The sequence below is a fragment of the Carcharodon carcharias genome, chromosome 3 (assembly GCF_017639515.1).
Source record: "Carcharodon carcharias isolate sCarCar2 chromosome 3, sCarCar2.pri, whole genome shotgun sequence".
In the NCBI taxonomy this organism is placed as follows: Eukaryota; Metazoa; Chordata; class Chondrichthyes; order Lamniformes; family Lamnidae; genus Carcharodon; species Carcharodon carcharias.
Window position 1 is genome coordinate 41,385,656 of NC_054469.1, and position 24,578 is coordinate 41,410,233.

The following is a 24,578-nucleotide window of genomic DNA, read 5'->3' on the forward strand; positions in this document are numbered from 1 at the left end:
CCTCCCCCCCCGCCGTCCCACTCGATTTTATCCCTCCCCCACACACACACACACACACCCCCACCCCGACCACCCCCCCCCCCCCAACCTCCCCCCTCCCCTTAGGCTGCTCTGGAGGTGAGGACGAGGGTTACACTTCTGGCCTGAGAGAGGCAGTGACCTGGTGCAGCAAAGGAATATAAAACCTAACAATGATTTAAAAAATGGCAGCACTGGAGAAAGCAAAATATCTGGCAGGGAAGGATGACAACTTGACCAATGAAACCTTAGTTCATTTAAGTGATTCTGACCCACTGATGTAGATATAGAGCACATTGAAGGACCACACCCACATTTCAGTTTCACCCTGGGCTTGTTCCCTTATTCAAATGCATTAATGCCTTTGATGAGTATTCTTTAAGCACCTTCATAAGAATCAGCTAAAGCTTAGTGCTAAATTGTCGTTTAAAAACATCTTAGCCTGTTTTATCTGTTAATGTGTTTGCAGTTCTCACTGTAGTCATGGCATAATTTTTTGCAGTGGATATTTATGAAACTAATACATCCTATTTGGCCTTTCAAATTTTCCCACCTAAAAACCTGCTTGCTTCACCAAGTCAAATCTGCCAACCTATAATTGAAGGTAAATGTGTCAGAAATGTTTGAGTGAATGCTGGACAGAGGGTGGGGAGAGGAAAGCCTGCTAGTTAGTTAAAATCTTCCACCTTTCAGAACCTGCTGAGTGCGAATGCATGGGCAGGGATATTTATAGTCAGATTCTGACTAAAATCTGCATGGAAGCCACTCATCCCTGTGTATGCAGAGCAGCTTTTCATCCTTGTCAACCAGAGAGTGCAGCCGCCATTACTTTGATCTTTTTGTTTCAACTTTCTGCAGTCTGCAAATCAATGCGAACCAAACATCTCTGTCAGTGTCTGAGTGTAAGCAGTCGGGCCTAGGTTACTCAAATAAATCTTTTTATTTTAATAATGATTCTGCGGGAGGCCTGTCCATCAGTGGACAGGGTTCACTATTTGCTCACTTTTAGAAGTCACATTTTTCTTCCCCCTTTAATGGCTGCTCACTTACTGGGAGCAACTGCTTTCACAATCCCACTGGTGGGGTTGGGATGAAACAGTCTTTTCTTTGGTTGGGGTGGACATTTTGTGGCCTGCTTGCCTGTGTTTGCACTGCAGTTAAATCTTTCATCAGAGTTCAACTCTTGCATCCATAGAGTGCAACACTCCACATTAATGACAGCATTTAATGTTTACTCAGCTTCATGCTGATTCTTTTGGACTTCCAGGTGCAACCTAAATCACTGTTGATGCCTCTTGCTGTAGCTAATCTAACCTGGATTTCATTATTTGATGTAACACCAGTTTAATGGTAAATGTTGTGTAGCATTTTGAGGGCAGCAAATTCTGTCAACTAATCCTACCAAACCAAGGCAAAAGCAATTGAGGCCCGCTCCTAGTCAAACTTGGCATCTGGCAGCTCACCATTAAAACTAACTAAAGCAAACTATTGTGTGAACCATTTGCTCACCGGAAGGTGAAAAATTTGAATCTGCTGGTTTTTACTGCAAGAGCAGACAAGTGGTTGTTCTGAAATAAGAGACCATTTAAAAGGGGGTAGGCCTGATGTTAGTTTCCTTCAGTGTGAATGGTTTTTCCCTCTGTCATGAACTGGTCTGCAGACACAAACACTTCCCACAAAATTCTGATAATGAAGAGTCTGTAGAGAAACAACTCCTAAAGGGCACTGGTCAAACTAATACTAAAGCTCGCTAGATACGGTTCACAGTTCAGAAAATTGTTGGTTATCTAATTTCAATATTTGTTGCATTGCTGTTGAAACATCTCCACACGCCCCCAATGTTTTGTACGAATTGTCACCAATGTTTTATTCCCAGAGGCCTTGTGCACGACACTTTTTGGAGAGCCAGCATTTACTGTCTATCCTTATTTGTAAACCTTGGGCTAAGTTTCAAAAAATGCACTTCTGTCGTCTCCTCCTTGAAAGTACTTGAATTGGCACCATTTTTAGTTTAGAGACCATTTATCACTAAATCAATGTTCCCAACTTCAAAAGGTAAGCATTTTGTAGAAAATATTGGGCTACACCTGCCTGAAGTGGGGAAGGGTTATGGTGATGTGTCATATTTGCCTAAAACAAAAGAAAGAACAGGAGACACTGAGCCAAATCTTCTGGCCTCCGGATAGTCAAAGACTGGACGTACAACTGAGGGTATGCATCGGGACACTGCCTAATGTGTGGACCTACGTTGGAATTGCCTGGGGAGTTTAAACTTCCAATGGGCAATTGCGCTGCTCCCCAGGACTCTCTGTGAATGTCCTTGACTCTGAGTTTGAAACTTGGGACAATACCATGGTACCTACCGGGGTTGGTATATGGGGAGGCAGTGGCATAGTGGTATTTTTGCTGTGTTAGAATTCCAGAAACCCAGTGTCATGCTCTGGGGACATGGGCTCAAATCCCACCATGGCAGATGGTGAAATTTAAATTCATTACATGTCTGATGATGACACAGAACCATTGCCGATTGTCTTAAAAACCCATCTGGTTTACTAATTCCCTTTTGGGAAGGAAATTTGTTGTCCTTACAGATTAAAACCTCGTCAAACACCTGGGCAACTCCACAACCGACTCTCTCAATAACTTCCCTGATGCCTTCCGTCTACCCTCCCCCACTCCTGGTTACCCACTGGACACACCCCACCCACACTCTAAATCCCCTTACTACATTCCCTACACCTCAATTGCATTCCTGGCATGACCTAACCACCCGAGTACCCAACTATCCCCCAACCCAATCATCCAACAACTACCAACAAACCAAGTAACCCCCTCCCCCCCGCCAACCCCCCCTGACTACCTCCAGATCCACCATTCATATCTATAAGCCTACATGCTTGCACACCTCATCCATTTTATAACATTCAAAGGCTGGACCCTTAAACTTACCATACGACAACCAGTGCAATAAAATGCGGGTATGTCTCCTGTGCTGATCCTCTTTGCAGGCCTCTGTGTGGATTCTTGTGTTGAGCAAGTTTTTCTAGCTGCTACATCGGAAGTCAGATCCATTTAAACGTAACCAGTTAAATGTGCAGTTTTCTGACTTATCAGTGTTGGACACAGAGGTTCCGGCACTGTTCAGAAGACTTGAGCCACTGTGTATAGGTTGACATGGCCGCTTGCTAGCAGAGTATTCCTGCTCTAGAGCAGAGTGATCCATTGTCTGTATGGGGGTTTTTGGTTGTGGATTGACTTTTAAGAGAAAAAGTGAACAAGAGGGTATATTTGCAACAAATTTCATATTAAACACACTCATATTATTCAACATACCAACATGCTGAATTCACAAACTAATTTGAAAAGAAGAATTAAAAAAAGTTGGGCTGATTGGCTTCTTGGAAGTCATGAAAACCAGAGGGATGACATAATTGTGAGTTCCATATATGACCAATTGCAACAGGCTTTATTTGTCACTTTTCCAAAGTCAGCCAGTCGCGATCTCTAATACAAAGCAATCCAAAAGCAAAATACTGTAGATGCTGGAAATCTGAAATAAAGACAGAAAATGCTGGTAATACTCAGCAGATTAGGCAGCATCTGTGAAGAGAGAAACAGAGTGCGGGGAGGCGATGGGAGGTATTGTCACTGGACTAGTAATCAAGAGACCCAGAGTAATGCTCTGGGGGCCCAGGTTAGAATCTCACCATGGCAGATGGTGGAATTTGAATTGAATAAAAATCTGGAATTAAAATTCCAATGATGACAATGAAACCATTGCTGATTGTTGTACAAATCCATCTGGTTCACTAATGTCCTTGAAGGAAGGAAATCTGCCATCTTTACCTGGTCTGCCCAACATGTGACTCCAGACCCACAGCAATGTGGTTGACTCTTAAATGCCCTCTGGACAAGGGCCATTAGGGTGGGCAATAAATGCTGGCCTAACCAGCGGCACCCACATCCCATAAATGAATAAAAGAAACTTCAGAACCGGTGTTTTCTATTTCTGTTACAACAAAACAATAGCTTGCTGCATGCATGTTGTTGTGTGAGCCAAAGGGAATAGCTGAATAATGTTTCTTGCTAGTGTTCATGAGTGGAAATGTACAGGAGCAAGGGAAGCTAAGACTGGTTTAGATTTGGAGTTGGTTATTGCACCAGAAATTAATCCCAATTGCAATTGGATATTATTGACAGTGCTACATGCATCTGATTGATATATGAAAGATCAAAAGACTCAAACAGAAGCTAGAAAGGGAAATTCATAACTATGATTGGGAGTATGATTTTAGAGTATTTCATAGAACCATAGAAAAGTTGCAATACAGAAGGAAGCCATTGAGCCCATCTTGTCCATGCCAGCCTGAGGACACCTAGGCACCCTTTCTAATCCCGCCTTCCTGCACCCGGCCCTTAGCCCTGCAGCTTACAGCACTTAAGTTGCAGATCCAGGTTCTTTTAAAAAGAGTTTAGAGTTTCTGCCTCTACCACCAACTTGGGCAGCGAATTCCAGACACCCACTATCTTCTGCATAAAAAAGTTCTTCCTCATGTCCCCCCTACACCTTCTGCCACTTATCTTGAATCTATGTCCTCTGGTTCTAGAATTCTCCACTAAGGGAAACAGTTTTACCATGTCCACTCTATCTATTCCCCTCATAATTTTGTACACCTCAATCAAGTCACCTCTCAGCCTTCTTTGTTCCAGGGAAAATAACCCCAACCTATCCAATCTCTTCTCATAGCTACACTTTTCTAATCCTGGCAACATTCTTGTAAACCTCCTCTGCACTCTCTCCAGAGCCATTACGTTCTCCCTGTAATGTGGTGACGAGAACTGCACACAATACTCCAGTTGTGGCCTCACCAGTGTTTTATACAATTCCAACATTATATCCTTACTTTTATATTCTATACCTCTGCCAGTGAAGGAGAGCATTCCATATGCCTTCTTTACAACCTTGTCTACTTGAACTGCTGCCTTCAGGGACCTGTGAACTTGTACAACAAGATCTCTCACTTCATCTACCCCTCTTAGTATATTCCCATTTATTGTGTAATCCCTGTAACTGTTTAACCTCCATAAATGTATGACTTCACACTTTTCTATGTTAAAATCCATCTGCCACTTTACCGCCCACTCCACCAACCCATCTACATCGTTCTGGAGATTATAGCTATCCTCTACACTATCCACTACTCGGCCAATCTTTGTGTCATCTGCAAATTTCCCAATCATGCCCCCCATTTTCAAGTCCAAATCGTTAATATATAACACAACCAGCAAGGGTCCCAACACCGAGCTCTGTGGAACACCACTTGAGACAATTTTCCATTCGCAAGGGCATCCATCGACCATTATCCTTTATTTCCTGTTACAAAGCCAACCTTTTATCCAGTTTGCCACATTGCCCTGAATCCCATGGGCTTTTACTTTCCTGACCAATCTGCCATGTGGGACCTTTTCAAATGCCTTACTAAAATCCATGTACACAACATCCACTGCACTACCTTCATCAACCCTTCTTGTCACTTCCTCAAAGAATTCAGTCAAATTTGTGAGGCAAGACCTTCCTTTAACAAATCCATGCTGACTATCTCTGACTAGTCCATGTCTTTCCACATGACAGTTAATCCTATCTCTCAGGATTGATTCTACCAATTTGCTCACCACCGATGTAAGACTAACTGGCCTATAATTGTTTGGCATTTCCTTTGATCACTTTTTAAACAATGGAACTATGTTTGCATTTCTCCAGTCCCCTGGTACCTCCCCTATATCCAGTGAAGATTGGAAAATCTTCCTCAGAGCATCTGCTATCTCCTCCCTGACTTCCTTCAGCAGCCTTGGAAACAATCCATCTGGCCCTTAACAACTTTCAAAGATTTCAACCCTTCAAGTACTTCCTCTCTCTTTATGACTATCTCACCCAATATCTCGCAGTGTTCCTCCTGGCCTAATATATCTACATCCTCCCTTTCCTTTGTAAACATGGAGACAATATATTCATTTAAAACCCTTCCCACAGCCTCTGCATCTACAGACAAGCTTCCATCTTCATCTCTGATTGGTCCCACTTTTTCCTTAACTAACCTTTTAGCATTAATGTATTGGTAAAACATCTTTGGGTTATCTTTAACTTCATTTGTTAATCTTTTTTCATGCCCTCTCTTTGATTTCCTTATTTTCTTTTTTACTTCATCCCTGCACTTCCTATATTCGTCTAGGCTATCTGCAATGCTTAGTTCTTTGTGACTATCGTATGCTTTCTTTTTCTGTTTGATCTTCCCCTGTATTCCTCTAGACAACCAGGGTGGGGTCTAGATTTGGCAGTGCCACTCTTATTTTTGTAGGGAACATGCCTACTTTGTACAATTAGGATCTTGCTTTTTAGTGCTTCCCATTGGTTTTCGACTGTTTTATCCTCCAACAGTGCTGTCCAGTCCACCTCAGCCAAGTCCCTTCTCATTTCTGCAAAATTTGCCTTCCCCCAGTTCAAGGCTTTTACTCCTGCCTTATCTCTGTCCTTTTCCATGGTAATGCAAAATCTAGCTGAATTGTGATCACTGTCCCCGATATGGTCGCCAACTGTCACTTCACCCACTTGCCCTTCTTCGTTCCCCAAGACTAGGTTTAGAATTGCATCTCCTCTCATTGGGTTTGTCACTAATTGGTTTAAAAAATTTTCCTGGAAACACAGCATGAATTTTTCTCCCTCAGTGCCCCTTATATTGTTTGAATCCCAGTTGTTATTAGGATAGTTGATGTCTCCTACTATTATTGCCCTCTTGTTCTTACAAGCAGAAATTTGCCTGCATATTTGTTCTTCTATCTCCTTTTCACTATTTGGGGGTGTGTACTATACTCCCAGTAGTGTGACTGCCCTTTTTTTATTTCTAAGCTCAATCCATAAAGCCTCGTTTGTTGACCCATTTAGTATATCATCCATTCTCACAACTGGAATTGATTCTTTAACCATTAGTGCTAGCCCCTTCCTTTTTTATCTCCTACTCTATTGTGTCTGAAGACTCTATAACCAGGGATATTAAGCTTGTCACTCCTTTAGCCAGGTCTCCGTTATAGCAATGACATCCTGCTGCCATGTGTCTACCTGTGCCCTTAACTCATTTACCTTGTTTGTAATACTGCTTGCATTGAAGTATAAACAGTTTAACCCCGTCAAATTCCCTTGCTGGACATTTTGTAAACTTTGCTTCTCCTGTAATTCCATATCTATCACAACGTCCCTAACTAATATTCTACCTGCATTTTTCTGATTTGAATCTGACCTATCTGATCCTGCTCCTGGGATCCCATCCCGCTGCCATACTAGTTTAAATACTTCTCAACAGAACTAGCAAAAGACCGCACAAGGACACTTGTCCCAGCTCTGCCTGGGTGCAGCGCATTAGGTTTGTACAGGTGCTACCTTCCCCAGAACCAGTCCCAGTGCCTCAAGAATCTGAATTCCTCCCGCCATCCTACACCGTCTCTCCAGCCACGTGTTCATTTGGTCTATCCTCTTATTCCTGCTCTCGCTAGCACGTGGACCTGGGAGCAATCGTGAGATTACTACATTTGAGGTCCCGCATTTTAATTTATCTCCTCACTTCCTGTACTGAGCTTGCAGGTCCTTCTTTTCTTATGGAACTATTTAATTTGTACACGTTTATGTTCATATTTCTCTCTGTAGTTGAATTGTCGTGCCATCTGACTTATCCAGTCTGTGGACCTGCTTCAGCCCCTTGCATGTATTTGTGTGTGGAGTGAGTGACATGGGTTGATAGTTCTCAAGCGCACTCTTGGTCAAGTTAGTCATAATATTATACAATCCAATTTTGGGAAAACCATAAATCACATTAATCACATGCATTTACTCTTTCTCCCCATTCCCATTGACACTATTTCTCGATTGTTTTTTCTTCTTACCTTCTTACCTGAAGCAGCTGTGGAACCAGATCAGGAAGAAGGGGAGAGGAGTGAAGTCACCACCAAGGTTCAACTGCTTCACTCAAAGGCATACCTGAAAGGCCTTCTGATCTTCGCCAAGCGCAGTGCTTTCTCTGTAAGAAAGACAAGAACATTATGGAGAGACACAGCCAAAAGAGACAAAAAGAGAGTCTGATATAATTCGAGAGCACAGCAGCAGGTAGGATGCTCCTTGCAGCAGACACCCACAAACATGAAGCAATCTTGTTACATGTCTTACATAAGAAGATAACATAAGAACATAAGAACTAGAAGCAGGAGTAGGCAGTTCAGCCCCTCGAGCCTGTCCCGCCATTCAATACTATCATGGCTGATCTAATTTCGGCCTCAACTCCAATTTCCCGCCCTCTGCCCATAATCTTTCAACCTGTTACTAATTTAAAATCTGTCTATCTCCTCCTTAGATTTATTCTGCATCCCGGCATCCACTGCACTCTGAGGTAGTGAATTCCACAGATTCACGGCCCTTTGAGAAAAGTAATTCCTTCTCATCTCTGATTTAAATCTACCACCCCTTAGCGTAAAACTATGGGTCTCTCATTCTAGAATGCCCCACAAGGGGAAACATCTGCTCCACGTCTACTTTGTCTATCCCCTTTAGCATCTTATATGCCTCAATTAGATCGCCTCTCATCCTTCTAAACTCTAGTGAGTATAAGCCTAAACTGCTCAATCTCTCCTCATAAGACAAGCCTCGCATTCTGGAATCAATCTAGTGAACCTTCTCCGAACCGCCTCCAATGCAACTACATCCTTCCTCAAGTAAGGGGACCAAAACTGCGCATATTACTCCAGGTGCAGTCTCACCAATGCCTTGTACAGTTGAAATAACACTTCCTTATTTTTATACTCTATTCCTTTAACATTAAATGCCAAAATTCCATTTGCCTTCCTTATTACCTGCTCTACCTGTATACTAGCTTTCAGCGATTCATGCACGAGGACACCTAGATCCCTCTGCACTGAAGCATTCTGAAGTTTCTCTCTATTTAAATAATAAATCACCTTTTTATTTTTCTGACCAAAATGGATAACCTCACACTTATTATAGCCAATGCTATAGCCACTATCTCCGCTGCCACTTCCTTTAAGACCCTGGGATGTAGGCCATCAGGTCCTGGGGACTTGTCACCCTTTAATCCCACTAGTTTGCTCAGTACTTTTTCTCTAGTGATGGTGATTGTTCTAAGTTCCTCCTTCTCTATACCCTCTGCACTACCTGTTACTATTGGGATGGTACAAGTGTCCTCCACCATGAAAACTGAGGCAAAATATTCATTAAGCGTCTCTGCCATTTTTCGTCCCCCACATTTAACTCCCCAGTCTCATCCTCCAAGGGACCAACATTCACTTTAGCTACTCTCTTTCCTTTTATATACTTATGGAAGCTTTTACTATCAGTTTTTACATTTTGTGCTAGTTTTCTTTCATAATTTACTTTTTATTATTTTTTTAGTAACCCTTTGTTGATCTTTAAAAGTTTCCCAATCTTCCAGCCTGCCACTGACCTTAGCAATTTGGTATGCCTTAGCTTTTGCCTTTATGTTATCTTTAACTTCCTTGCTTAGCCATGGATGCTTTTTCCCCCTCTTACCATTTTTCTTCCTCTTTGGAATATATTTTACTTGGGAGGAATTGAATATCTCCTTAAATATTTGCCACTGTTTATTAACTGTCCTACCTTGTAGTTTTCCTGCCCAGTCCATTAGGGCCAAATCTGCCTTCATGCCTATGTAGTTACCTTTGTTTAACTCCAGAACACTAGTATGGAACTCAAGTTTCTTGCTCTCAAACTGAACTTGAAATTCCATCATGCTATGATCAACATTCCCTAGAGGATCTTTTACTATGAGGTCATTAATTAATCCCATCTCAATACACAAAACCAAATCCAGAATAGCCTGCTCCCTGGTTGCTTCCACAACATATTGCTCCAAGAAACAGTCTCTAATACATTCTATGAACTCTCCCTCAAGGCTACCCTTGCCAATTTGATTAGTCCAGTCTATATGCATATTAAAATCACCCATGATTATTTATGTGGCTTTCTTATATGCTCCCAGTGTTTCCTGGTTTATAGTGTGCCCTATTGTTGAAATACTGTTTGGGGACCTATAGATTACTTCCACCAGGCACTTCTTTCCCTTGCTATTTCTTATTTCTACACAGACTGACTCTACGTCTTGCTCTCCATGAAAAAATAGCAAAATCTCATCCCTTCCTAAAATTTATCAGATCATCTCATAGTAACAAGAGCAATCTTGCCTTTGTTGAACATTTTGTGACAGATGAAGTTGTTGAGGAGGCAGTCAGAGATTTGCCTTCAGAAGCAAGTGCAAGCAAGACTGACACAGACACAGATATCAACATGATCATGGAGCCACAGTTCCAGTCAGATTATCAGGTTCAAACTCTGATTGTCAACCTTATATCATGCTGCATTGCAACTGAGGTTATCAATTCAAAAAAAGGTCTGATGTCATTGCTATGCTTAGAAGGTGACCAGTTGCTGAGGACCTAACTCTAGATGTGGATTTGGAACTCATGAGCTGTTCAGTTTCTTTGTATGGACAACAGAGATAACAAGTGAGCTTCCAGATGACAACTCCCAGTTCCCGCTAGATTATATCATTAGCCGCAAGAATATTTCCTTGCACCAAGACATCATGGACATGGGAATGAAGTCCAGGAAGCTCATGGTAAAATATGTGGCGCTGGCAATATTTGTCAGATACATGACATGCTCAGTGCAGTTAATCGAACTTCTAAATGGTTTAGGGCACTCCTCCTAAAACTCTAAATGTGAGAGCATGACACAAATTCAATGAAGTAGGCAGTACATCCCACCCAATATCAAGACCAATGTACACACAACACTGGTCTGTGATAACAGTGGCTTTGGAGAGGAGACATTGTCAGGAAGGGGCACAATCCACAATACAAATGATATAATAATGCAAAGGGATGGTTCAACCAGAACAAAGCAACTGGAAGCACCTGTCATAAAGAAAACTAAAAAAAAAAATCCCTACAAACTCTGCCCACAAATATTGATCAGTATAGTGAAGGACAAAGCTCAGGTCCACTGCTCTTTGTGAGGGAGTACAATGAGAGCTTGAAAATAATATGCACACCCAAGAAGATGCCTGCAGCTTGAGTAATGCATACTTAATCAGCAATTTGCCAGAATGAATGATGATGCTTCAATACTCTGCTTCAAAGAACTTCAATCTCACAGAAGTCAAACATTGGCTTGTTATGAAATCCAACTTACCTTCTCACGAAACCGAGGTTGGGAACTCCAAATCCTGATGTGCCTCAGGATTTTTGCACTTGTGCGAGATGGGAACAAGCGGTACATATGCAATCTGCATTTTTGTAATTATTTTGGTGGAGGACGGGCCCAGTGCATCTGTGCATAAAGAAATTGGCATGAAAATGGGGTCATGTGACCCAGGAGTGAAGCACCATAATCAAGAAGATTCCCAGACATGGGGGAGAGGATAAGGAGATGTCAGAAAGGGAGAGGGGACAGTGAGAAGTTCCAGTTAAGAGGAAAGAGGAGCCAAGAAAGAGACTCCTTGCAGAAAAAGGGCTGCGGTTGGCAGGCTTTAAGTGGCGAGGGTTCAGGAGAAGGCCTGATAACCAAACAGAACTTGGGAGAAGCCCAAAAGATCCAAAAAGGCAGCAGAAATTTGGTGACTCTGTGCTGTGGGCCACTGAGTCAAGTTACCCCTTTGGATCAGTAGTATTCTGCTTGATGTGGCCTAAGAGCTGAAGTTGAGTTTGTGAGTTGGTGCTTGAATGCATACTCGGGAATCCAGGGGAATGGAGTCTCAGGAAAAGAGATTGAAATCTCTTGATCCTGAGGGATCAAGCTTGGGTAGATGTGACAAATCAAGGGGTAGATTCAAGGCAGGGCACCATAATAGTTAATGGAGAAATGAGGGTCAAAGAACAGCAGGAAGAGACAGAGAAATAAAACCTAAGAATATACCAATAGTAAAAAAAATAGGAAGCTAGATAAAGGTGGTTGGTCAAGGATGGCTAAATTGGCTGGCTGGCAGAAAGCAGACAGTCCGCATAAATTGCTCTTTTTCGGATTGGCAGGATGTGGTGAGTGGAGTCCCACAGGCGTCTGTGCTGGGGCCTCAGCTGGGGTGGGGGAGAGAGAGAGAGACTCCTGTTAGGCAAGGGAATCAAAGATTATCGGAGGTAGATAACAATGTGGAATTCAAAACATAAACAGATCAACCATGATCACTTGAATGGCAGAGCAGGTTCAAGGGGCTGAATGGCCTACTTCTGCTCCTATTTCATATGCTCATATGTAAACCTTGCAAGGTGTGTTGTTGTTGAGGCCATCTGAGTTGGAGGGACTTTTGAGAAGAATTCCAAGGTGAGATCTTCGAAGGTGAAGACTGGAAATCCTCGTGTGAGAGGCAGAGTTTCAACAAGATTGGTTGACTCACAATGTTTACTAACATATGGGTGGGTCCTTGAAGAATCCATGGCATCTGTCTTGGTTGCCTCTGACATTTATTGTGCAGTGTGGTTTGTCCAACCACAGGTAATCTGTTAATTCACATTTACCTCAACTTAACCCTAAATGTTAGAGTATAATGTAGGCAAGGATTTTTTGATGAGCGGGTGGGCACGCACCCAACCCACTTGAGCGTAAGATGACACGCATTGACGTTGGGCGAGCATCCTGACTACATTGCGTACTCGTGCGACAATTCGGTCGGCAGACATGCGTGGGAGTTGGCAGCGTTACAGCCAACAATTAAAAGGCCTATTAAGGCCATTAACAATTAAATTTTTCACTGCCTGTACATCCTTATGGTTGGTGGGCAGGCGAAAAAGCCAGGTGGCCTTTGCATTTTTTTGTGAAACCTCAATCACAGGTGGGATGAGGTTTTGATCCGTCATTAAAAAAATATTTTTAAAAATCCATCCTAATTTCTAACACGTGACAGAGTCACATAAGGGGACACGTTTTTTTACACCTTACAATTCTTTATTTTTAAATTTGGAAACTGTTCATCTCCTGAGGCAGCTCTGTGTCTCAGGGAGCTTTTCCAATGCATACCCATGCCCATGCTTGAAGTTCGTGATCACTCTCCTCCCCACCACCTCCACCCCCCCCCCCCCCCCGCCACCCCACACAGGTAGTTCTGAGCGCTGCAGTACGCAATTCATTCATGCTGGATGGGCTTTAATTTGCCTGCCAGCATGAAATCGCAGCCTGACCCCACTCACCCCTGGGGACCCCACCTGAAGAGAGCAAAATTCTGCCCATAGATATTGTAAATTGTTTGATCTTTCTTGCCTTTATAGCAAAGTTTACTTTATTTTATTAAAAACTAGTGGAACCTTATGGCTTTATTCACTTAGTAAACATCTTGAATCTCAAACTGTGCCTACTTTAAATAAAAGTTCTGGTCCCTAACCAGATCTTACTAACAACTTGGGAGTCTGATCTAGGTTTATAACAGGCTACCTTCCAGTCATTGCTGCCAGCTCTACTGAGCTCAGTACAGTGAATACAATCTTGCAGCAAAGTATTGACATTTGCAGGCAAAATCAGGCTGGATAAGATTGTCATAGTCAATCTTACGTGAAGGCCCATGAGATTCCTTGAAGGAATGTCCTCTTCATACCGAGACTTATCCTTGCATAGGGGGTGTTTCAAAAGGCAATGGCATTTATAGTTTGCGTTGGGAAAAGATTTGCTGATGCCGGTGTTCAGATCATCACTGAATCTGAACTGGTTTTGGCAGCTTCTGTCAACGTTATTGTTAGTGGCCAGTGTTACCACAGGGTTCACAAGATTGCATGTGAAGCTCTAAGGTTTGAGATGACAGGTTTACATCAACACCCTACTAGATGATGAGCAAAACCTGTCTTAAAATCTAGCAGTTGAACTTCAGAACGCCTTCCCCAATGATGATTTTGATGACATCCTGAAGTCCGAGAGATTCCAGGCAATCATTAGTTGTTACACCAGCTTTGTTAATTATAGCAAAAGCAGCCTGACCTCTCAGTTTTTGAGCAGTTACATCAATACGTTGAAGAATTTCTGCTATTAATTAGAGCAACCCAGGTAGCCAGCTGGAATCTTCATCTTTCAAGCGTTCGCTCCATGTTGCCATGGTTCTTTGCTTATGGTCAAGTCAACTATGCGAGGTACTTTTCAGCATATTGGCTTGAGATGTGCAACTTGAAATAAAGTCACCCTGATATCAAAGCAGAGTTACACGCAGGAAAATTTGTTACCCAGTGTATGGCTTCTCTCAGAGTGCATGTCGTCAAGTTAATGAACAAATTACTGACTGTGATTCCAAGACAAAGGGAAATTTGACAGAATTTAATCTCAATAAAGGAACTGTGAAAAGATGGACCTTATCAGAGAATGGGAAGGCTGCTGTAATTAGAAACCGTCAAGGGATAGCTGGCCACAGAAGGTCAATGGGATCTCGCATTGACTTGGACAAGAGGGGACCATGATGAAAATGACGTGAGGAATGTCATGGACACCATTAAAAAATATGATTAATCCTTTTGGTCCTTGTTTGGAGACAGACCAGTTGCATCACATCACATCAGGCCAATTTCATGAGCACCTGTAGTCAATGACCTTATGGAGTGCTAGCAAAAGGGAGCTGAAGCATTCATGCTTTGTCAGAAGCAGTTACAACAGCAAGATGTCAGCTTTCATGATCCTGTCAAGAAGATGAACCTGAAGACTTTCAAGGGCACAGGAAAATATAACAGAGATAAAGGAAGCACTGGTACTAATCTTGCAATAATCCTTAGATTATGGAAAAGTTCCAGAGGATTGGAAAACTGATTGGAAAACTGCCAATGTAACACACTTATTCAAAAAGGGAGGGAGAAAAAAACAGGTAGCTGCAGGCCAGTTAGCTTAATATCTGTCATTAGGAAAATGTTAAGAGCCTATTATAAAGGATGCAATAGCAGAGCATTTAGAAATGCATAATGCATAATGGATTCATGAAGAGGAGACTATGCTTGACAAATTTATTAGAATTCTTTGAGGAGGTAACAAGCAGGATAGATAAAGGAAAATCAGTAGATGTAATATATTTGGATCTCCAAAAGGCATTCAATAAGGTGCTGCACATGAGGCTACTTAATAGCATAGATAGAGGATTGGTGAACTATTGGAAGATAGAGAGTTGAGATAAGGGGTATTTCCAGGATGGCAACTTGTAACTAGTGCAGTACCACAGGGATCAGTGCTGGGGCCACAAATATTAGTTTTAAAATTTGTTTATGGGATGTGAGCACCGCTGGCTAGGCCAGCATTTATTGCACATCCCTAACTGCCCCTGTTCAGAGGGCATTTAAGAGTCAACCACATTGCTGTAGTCACATGTAGGCCAGGTATAGGTGACAGATTTCCTTCCCAAAAAGGCATTAGTGAACCGGATGGGTTTTTATGACAATGGTTTCATGGTTGTCTTCAGACTTTTAATTCCAGATTTTTATTGAATTCAAATTTCACCACTTGATATGGTGGGATTTGAATTTGAGTCCCAAGAGTCTCTGGAATGCTAGTTAATGACAATACCATTATGCCACCACCTCCACCAATATAGGTTATGTTATGTTATATATATCAATGACTTAGATGAGGGAAATGAATGTACAATTGCCAAGTTTGCAGATGACACAGAAGTAGGTGGGAAGGCAAGTGGTGAGGATGACACAAAGAGTCTGCACGGGGATATAGACAGGTTAAGTGAGTGGGCAAAAGCTTGGCAGGTGGAATATAATGTGGGAAAATGCAAGGTTATGCACTTTGGCAGGAAGAGTAGATGAGCTGAATATTATTTAAATGGAGAAAGTCTGGAGAAAGCTGCAGCACAGAGGGATTTGGGGGTCCTCGTGCGTGAATCACACAAAGCTAACATACAAGTTCGGCAGGTAATAGGGAAGGCAGATGTTGGCCTTTATTTCAAAGGGAACGGAATATAAAAATAGGGAAGTCTTGCTAAAATTATGCAAGGTGCTAGTAAGATCACACTTAGAATAGTGTGAACAGTTTTGGTCCTCTTATCTAAGGAAAGATATATTGGCATTAGAGGCAGTCCAGAGAAGGTTCACTAGGTTTATCCCGATATGGAGGGATTTTCTGATGAGCAAAGGTTGAGTTGGTTGGGCCTGTACTCATTGGAGTTTAGAAGAATGAGAGGCGACCTTATTGAAACATATAAGATTCTTAGAGGGCTTGACAGGGTAGATGCTGAGAGGTTGTTTCCCCTTGTGGGAGAATCGAGAAGCAGATGGCATAATCTCACAGTAAGGGGTTGCCCATTTAAAACAGAGATGAAGAGGAATTTCTTCTCTCAGAGGGTAGTGAACCTATGGAATTCTTTACCACAGAGGGCTGTAGAGGCTGGGTCATTAAATATATTCAAGGCTGAGATAGACAGATTTTTAATCAGTAAGGGAACCAAGGGTTATGGGGAAAAGGCAGGAAAGTGGAGTTGAGGATTATCAGATCGGCCACAATCTCATTGAATGGCAGAGTAAACTTGATGGGTCGAATGGACTTTTTCTGCTCCTACGCCTCATGGTCTTATGTGGGAAACAAAGTAAAAAGTGGGAGATTACTTTAAAAGCAATTCATTGTAACATTACAGCAGGCCAAGGACAGAAATGTGAGTGTAAGAGGAAGATGGTGAGTTGAAATGACAAGGGACCGAAGGTCAGGGTCATGCTTGTGGACTGACTGGAGGTGTTCTGCAACGTGGTCACCCAGTCTGCGTCTGATCTCCCCAATGTAGAGGAGACCATATTGTGAGCAGTGAATACAGCAAACTAAGTTGAAAGATGTGCAAGTAAGTCATTGTTTCAGCTGGAAGGAGTGTTTGGGGCCTTGGGCAGTGAGGAGGGAGGTGGTAAAGGTGGCAGGTGTTATCTCTTGGAATTTTTAAAATTTGTTTTCTTTATTCACAGGATGTGGGCTTCGCTGGCTGGGCCAACATTTATTTCCCATCCCTAGTTGCCCTTGAGAAATTGCATGGGAAGGTGCTGTGGTAAGGGGATAAGATGCTGGGGGGTGATAGAGGAGTGGACCAGAGGGAACGATCCCTTCAGAGTGCTGACAGGGAAGAGTAAGGGTAAGTGTGTTTGGTGGTGGCAACATGCAGGAGTTGGTGGAAATGGCAGAGGATAAACCCTTTGAATGCGGAGACTGGTGGAGTAGAAAGTGAGGACAAGGGGAGCCCTATAATGGTACTTGGGGAGGTGAGAGCATAAGTGCGGGAAATGGGTCAGACAGGGTTGAGGGCCCTGTCAACAACAGTGAGGGGATGATGGGAATCCTCGATTGAGGCTAAAGGAAGGTGTGTCAGAAGTGCTGTTGTAGGAGGTAGCATTATCTAAAGAGAGGCGAAGGATTCCTTGTCGTAGAAGTATCTGGTACCTAAAGGGTTAACATGAGAATGAGTACAGTACTGCCCACACGGTGATGTAAGAAGGCACATGACCTAGAGCTGGGGCCAGTCTAGAGATGAGTAGCAATGTGCAAAGACGTAATATGGAGTCCTCTCCATACCTAATGTAAATATGTACATATTTAAATATTCTTAATAAAGACCTCCTTGTAACTTATACAAGGCTGCACCATGGCATCCAAGCAGTATCCCTCAAGTGCAACGAAAACAGAATATATCAGGATGCAAGTGATAGGATCTATCATGTTGGCAATTAGGGATATAAAAATCCACATCCTCGCTATAATGCTGAAGAACTAAAGAAAAGGACACCTTCAACGTTTTCTGCAACCTCACTCCAGAAGCGAAAATAATGAGAAAATTCACCAGAGAAAGCCCAGAGACACGAGAGCCTGGGAGCAGGATAAAGGTAAAAGTTTAAACTCAGGCAGAAGAACTTCACTGATTCCCCTGTGCAAGTTCGGCTTCAACCAAGCAGGGCCAGCAGTCTGCAGGGTGAGAGAAAATTCCTTTAAATTTACAGGCTAGACAGTCCTGTGAACCCTCCCTTTAATTGAATCAGGCAGAAATACTGTTGTTAATATCAGTCGCTAGCCTGAACCCCAACTCAGTGTCCTCCCACCGGACGCCTGAGTTCAGAACAGAACGTAAAAAAAAACAAGACAACGGAGAAAATTACTTTGTCATAAAGCCAAGTACCTTGTGATCCTTTGGCCTCCTGGCCATCCTCCTGATCTGTTCCTGACCCGCAGCACGCTGTCATGGAGCAAGAAGTCCCTCAGCAGCCCTCCGATCCTGCAGCCATTTCTTCTTCTTCATTGGTGCGCTGCCGCCATTTTGAAATTCGCACCAAAACCGGGAAGCACGTGAAAATCCCTTCTTCACTGATAACCGGTGACAACATCTTGAAACCCTCTTCTCTCTTAAAGCTACATATACACTTTAAGAATTTTAAAGATGGATCACAATTCTGCGCTCCCACCTCCAATGGCCCTGATCAGCCACAGGTCCAAAACTTTTGCACAATTTTTTTTTAAGAGACAACATTACTCCAGACCTCAGCACAAAGGCTGCAAGCCTGATAGCCCCAGGCTTCTTTCCCCTCAACAAGGCCATCTAGCTAAATACACAGTCAGAGCTGCACGAACAAGATGTGACCATCCTACAGGGAGCCAACACTTCATGGGGCAGAAGCCACACCTCAGCCCACATCAAACCACAGAAGCACAGCAACCACCCAAGTCAGGATAAGGCACTCTTGAACCACCCTGCTGAATTACCTTGCCAGCACTGCGGTGCAAAGTGCCCTCACAGGAAAGACCATGTCCTATGAGTACTGCCCAGTGCTTCCACTGCCACAGACAGGGACATTTCAGTATGCTGTGCAAATTGAGACCCCCAACTCCACGCAGACAACCTGAAAGCCATCTACCCGATCAAGTCCAGTGACCCAGAAGACACACAGCCTTTCCTTTTGGGTGAGATCACAGGATGTGGCTCTTCATTCTGGAATGCTGATATCATGGTGAATGGCCATCTAACCAACTTTGAATTAGACTCTGACGCTGACTTAACTGTCCTGCCCAACAAGGCTCCATGGCTTAAAGAAGTCCAGCTTCAACCAACAGACACTTCACTCCACGTGGGGGTGTGGACTCCACCTGCTGGCAAAAGGCGCTCGGCAGACAACTCTGCAATAAGGAAGAAAATCAATTCAAGTAACCCTCTTTGTTGGACCCAACCAGGACAACACGCTGCTAAGCCACAACATCTTTACTGATTAACCTCCTGCAACATGTCGGTAAGGTCAACCAGCAATAGACAAGCTCAAAATATAGGCAACAGTTCCCGAAGAGGTACGACGGCAGCTTGATGACATGGTAAACATGGGAATTATTTCCCCAGTAAAGGAACCCATCATTTGACACTCGGAGATGGTCATGCTTCAGAAACCAAATGGTTCTTTCTGTATCTGTGTTGACTTCACACAGCTTCACAAGGCCATAGCCGTGGTGGTCCACCCCATGGCCTTGGTGGATGAGAGCTTTCATGGGGCAGTTTTTTCGAAATTGGACGCTAACAGCAGCTTCTGGCAACCTCCCCTCAATGAGGATTCCTGGCTCCTAACCACCTTCATTATCCCCTGGAGTAGATTCTGCTTCAACCATCTAAGCTTTGGGATTACAACAGCGCCAGAGATCTTCCAATGCACATAGTCAGACTTTTGCAGGGCCTTCAAGGGCTCATTTGCCACATGGAAGACATTTTGGTCCATGGGATCACAGTGCAAGGGCACAATAAGCAACTCACAGCAGTCCTGGAGTGGCTACAGGAGTCTGGTCTGACATTGAAAGGCCATTGTGAGTTCTCCAAAACCTCCACCCAGTTCCTGGGCTATGTCGTTAGCAGCGGAGGTATCATGGCAGACCCCCAGAAAACCAAGAGAATCACTGATTTCCCCACTCCTTCCTCCGCCCTGGACCTCTAATGCCTCCGAGGCATGATAAACCAGCTGGCCAAGTTTTTGCCTCAGGTTACTGAGACACCTACTTAGGAAAGACCAAGCGAGGGCTTGGGACTCCTGGCAAGATCAGGCATTCGCCGGCATCAATGAGATGCTGCTTTCCGCAGACATTCTGGCCCACTATGATCCGGCCTTACGCACCACCATACCAGCCGATGCCTCATCCATGGGCCTCGGAGCAGCCCCCTTTCAGGAGCAATTGGATAGCATGTGGTGACCAGTGTGCTACGATTCTAGAGGGCTATCTGACAGAGGAACCAGGTATGCTGTTATTGAAAATAAAACTCTGCTGGTCACATGGACCTGTGAATAGTTTTCGGATTACATCATCGGCCTTAAATTCACCATAGAGACAAATCATAAGCCACTGTTCGCTCTGCTAAATGAAAAGGAGCTTGCCAAGATGCCTCCCCGAATCCAGAGGTCCCACCTATGCCTCATGCGATTTGTGTATGAAACCATCTATGTCCAGCGAAACAATCAGACAACAGCAGGTGTCCTCTCAAGGGCTACCACAGAACTTCTTCTGACCGACCATGACGCAGCCCTTGTAACTGAAGTGGAGGCCTACTCCCAGGCCATTGCTAAACTCCAACAGCAACCACGAAATGACTTTAACAGCTGTGCCAAGAACAGCTCCATGATGAAGAGTAGAGCTGCATCCACTCCCACTGCCAATTGGAATAGCCCAGTGGCCTTGATGGTACCTTAACCAAATCGTGGTTTGAGCAACCGAGCCACTTCACAGTTATTGATGACCTTTTGGTTTCTGACAAATGGCTGTTAACTCCAACCCCTTTGCAGGCAGCCATTCTCCAGAAGATGCACCAGAAGCTGCTGATACTGATATCTATTCCCTGTACAATGTCAAATCAGTAAAAACTGAACCAATCACTGTCACCCTTCAAGTGAATGGGAAGCCTCTAGTCATGAAGGTAGACATGGGAACATAGGCCACAGTGGTGGGAGAGCACACATTTAAATACCTAAGTGAAGGTACCCAGCCACTGAATCAGGAGCAAACCATGGTCCAGCTGAAGACATACACTGGAGAGACAATACAGGTAAAGGGCAACGCCATAGCACCTGTGTCCTATAGGCAACAGTGACTATTGTAACAGCTGAAGGACCTAGTCTTCTGGGCCATGATGGGCTACAAAAATTTAAGCTCAGCTGGTCAAAAATCTTTCAAGTGAGAACAGAAGGAGTTCCTGAGTTGCTAAGGGAATATGACAGTGTATTTTGGAATGCATTAGGAGAGCCAAAGGACTTTCACAGGAAGCAAGGACCCCTCATGTCAGAGTTGGTTGCACAGGAAAATCATGAAAAGAAACGAAATGAATGCCGTGCCACTTTGAACAAACTGAAGAAACAGTTGACAGAAAAAAGCTCAACAATGTTCAATGTACCAGGAGGAAGCCAAAAGGTACAAGAAGGAGACAGAAGAGATGAAGAATCAGCTGGTTGAAAAAAAGAGGCATTAGAAGGAATAGTCAGAGAAGTTTCCAAGATGCGAGTGGGTAGTGATGCCATGAACTGAACCAAGTTCAGATTTCACCAGAGAGAAATTTGGCCGACTGTGAAATCAAAATGAAGGACCAGACAAAACTCTGCTGCAAACAGAAGAAGAAAAGAGAGAAATCAAACCAGAAAGGTCAATAGGCTATGTCTCCAGAACCCTCTCTGCAGCCGAGGAGGGTTATTCACAGCTTGAAAAGGAAGGTTTCTCAGTAATATTTGGAGTAAAGAAATTCCATCAATAAATGCATGGTCGACATTTCACCATTGTGCTGGATCGTAAGCCACTAATAGATTTATTTAGTAAAGTTAAAACAATTCCACCAATAGCCTCAGCCAGAGTGCAACATTGGGCTTTGATTTTATCAGCATGTGAGTACACCTTTATGCACCATCCGGCTGTGCATCTTGCAAATACAGGCACATTCAGTCATCTTTTGTTATCAGATAGCATTGTACATGTTTCAGTGCTGCAAGAAGTTGTACTTGTGTTGAAATCCTTGGAGTCTTTGTCAGTCTGTGTGAAGCAAATACAGAATTAGACAAACAGGGATTCATTTTTTATCAAGTGTCAGAGAACAGGTATTACAAGGATGGTCAAATACACCAGGCTCTGAAGAGGTAAAACCATTCCATGCCTGTAAAATAGAGTTAAGTTGTCAAGACAGAATATTGTTGTGGGGATCAAGAGGCATAGTTCCTCCACATAGAAGAGAACTACCCTTGAAAGAGCTTTACAAAGTGCATCCAGGCATAATGAAGATGAAGATGCTTGCACGAAGCTATGCCTGGGGGCCAGGTATAGACAGTGATATAGAAAAAATGGTTAAGCACTGTCTCCAGTGTCAGCAACAATAGAAGTTGCCTGTTTCAACTCCACTGCATCCATGGGAGTGGCCTGGTCGACCCTGGGTTAGACTACTTATAGACTATGTAGGTACGTTTTTAGGTACCCATGTTTTTATTGATCATTGAAGTACATTCTAAGGGGATGGATGTGTATGAAGTGAGATGACTGACATCATGTACAACTATTGAAAAGCTGCACCAATGTTTTAGTGTACAACGCCTACCAGAGGTCATTGTTTTGGATAATGGTACTGCCTTCACTAGTTTTCTTCTCATGTTTTCTTCTCAATTATCATATGACACATCATGCAACTATGGGTTCAACACTATCTGAATTACTGATGAATGGCTGCCTTTGTACAAGGTTAAGTTTGGTGTTTCCAAATTTAGAGGGGAAGGCAGAGAAGAAGCAGAGTAATCAGAAATTGAATCATAGTAAAGCTTGAAGATTTACTGTGGAAGAGACAGTTTCCATGCAGAATTTTGGAAATTGACCCAGTTGGATTCCTGGTATAATTGTCTCTGAAACTGGATCTTTGTTAAACCAACTGGAAGTGGAAGACCAAGTTGTTCTAAAACATGTGGATCATCAAATGAGTGGAGAGACCCTCCAATAACCAGTTATTCCACCTGCGGTTTATGTCAAACTTTTAATCCCTGGGGTGACAGATCAACTTGGAATAGACATACCTAATATCTCTGTTGAATTAACTAATTCAGAACTGCCATTGTCTAAGGATGTCCCTGATGCTGCAATTTCTGATCATGTTGATCCAGTGGAAGAACTTCAAGTCATAGAGTTGGTCTAACTGAATTAGAAAACCACCTCAGAGACTTAATCTTTAATCCCATGACCTGTGTGTATATGCATATGTTGTGGATTGAGATGTTCTTGTTGAATAAGGGGGATGATTGTAGTGATTGTGGGAAAAACCTTTCCTACTGCTGTAGGGTCATGTGCTTGTACTGAAGAATCAGCCCTAAGTTTGGGTAATCTTAGGGGTGGAGCTTTCCAGTTGTGGATCTGGTTCAAGCATGCGGCTTCTACAACAACTTTGTAAATACAATTATCTGTTTCAAGTAAGAAACCAGTCCGGTACATCAAATTTATTCCAACCACCAAAACAGATTAATTGACAACTCAATTACTGTTTGTGCAATATTATGGTTTATGTGATCTTACTATATACAAATTGCACTTCATTTCAAAGTGATTTATTGTATCTGATCAAGACAATTGACAAAAGAATTGCAGCTGTTATGAGGAGAAAATTCTTTCCGTGGCGAGTTGTTAGGAACTTGAACGCCCTGATTCAGTGGTGGAAGCAGATTCAGTGATAAATTTCAAAACAGAATTGGATAACTACTTGGAGCAGGAAAATTTACAAGGTTATGGGGAAAGAGCATAGGAAAGGGACTAAATGATCTGATTGCCCCCCCCCCACCCACCTCTGTGCTCATTCTAGGATCCATAATTCTAACTGCTATGCAATGTTTCAGTGATCTCAAGCGTGTACAAATCCAAATCTTTCTTTGTTTCTTACTCTTTTAATCTTTCTCTGAAAGTAATAAATATAAATATCGTTATATGACCAAGCCTTCCTTTCATATCTCACTTGCTATAGTTTTTCAATGACGTGAGCAGGGAAGTGCCGATTGCATCTCAGAGTGATTTCATTCATTTCAGTGGGGCCCAGAGTGTTACATCAGTTGAGATCCAAGTTCAACCCACCTGATCCCAGAAAAAGCTTTCCTCTTGTTGGTCACTGTTCTACAGAGGAAATTCTCCCCAGTACTAGTGGAATGTGTAACAAAATCGGAATCTCACAGCAGAGTAGTAGGCCATTTGGTCCATTGTGCTTGTGCTCTTTGAAAGGGTTGTCCTATTCGTTCCTCTGCCCTGCTCTTTCCCCAATATCCTTTTAAATCATTTTCTTTTCAAATATATAAATAACTCCCTTTTGAAAATTATGATTGAATCTGCTTCCACCATCCTTTCAGGCAGTGCATTCTGAATCGTAACAACTTGCTGTGTAAGAAACAAATCTTCTTTTCCCATTTGTGATTAGTCTGCCAATTAACAAATCTGGATAGTGACAAGCCTGTCAGAATAAACAGTTTCTCCTTATTTACTCTATCAACACCCTTCATAGCTTTGAACCCCTCATGTCCCCTCAACCTGCTCTGCT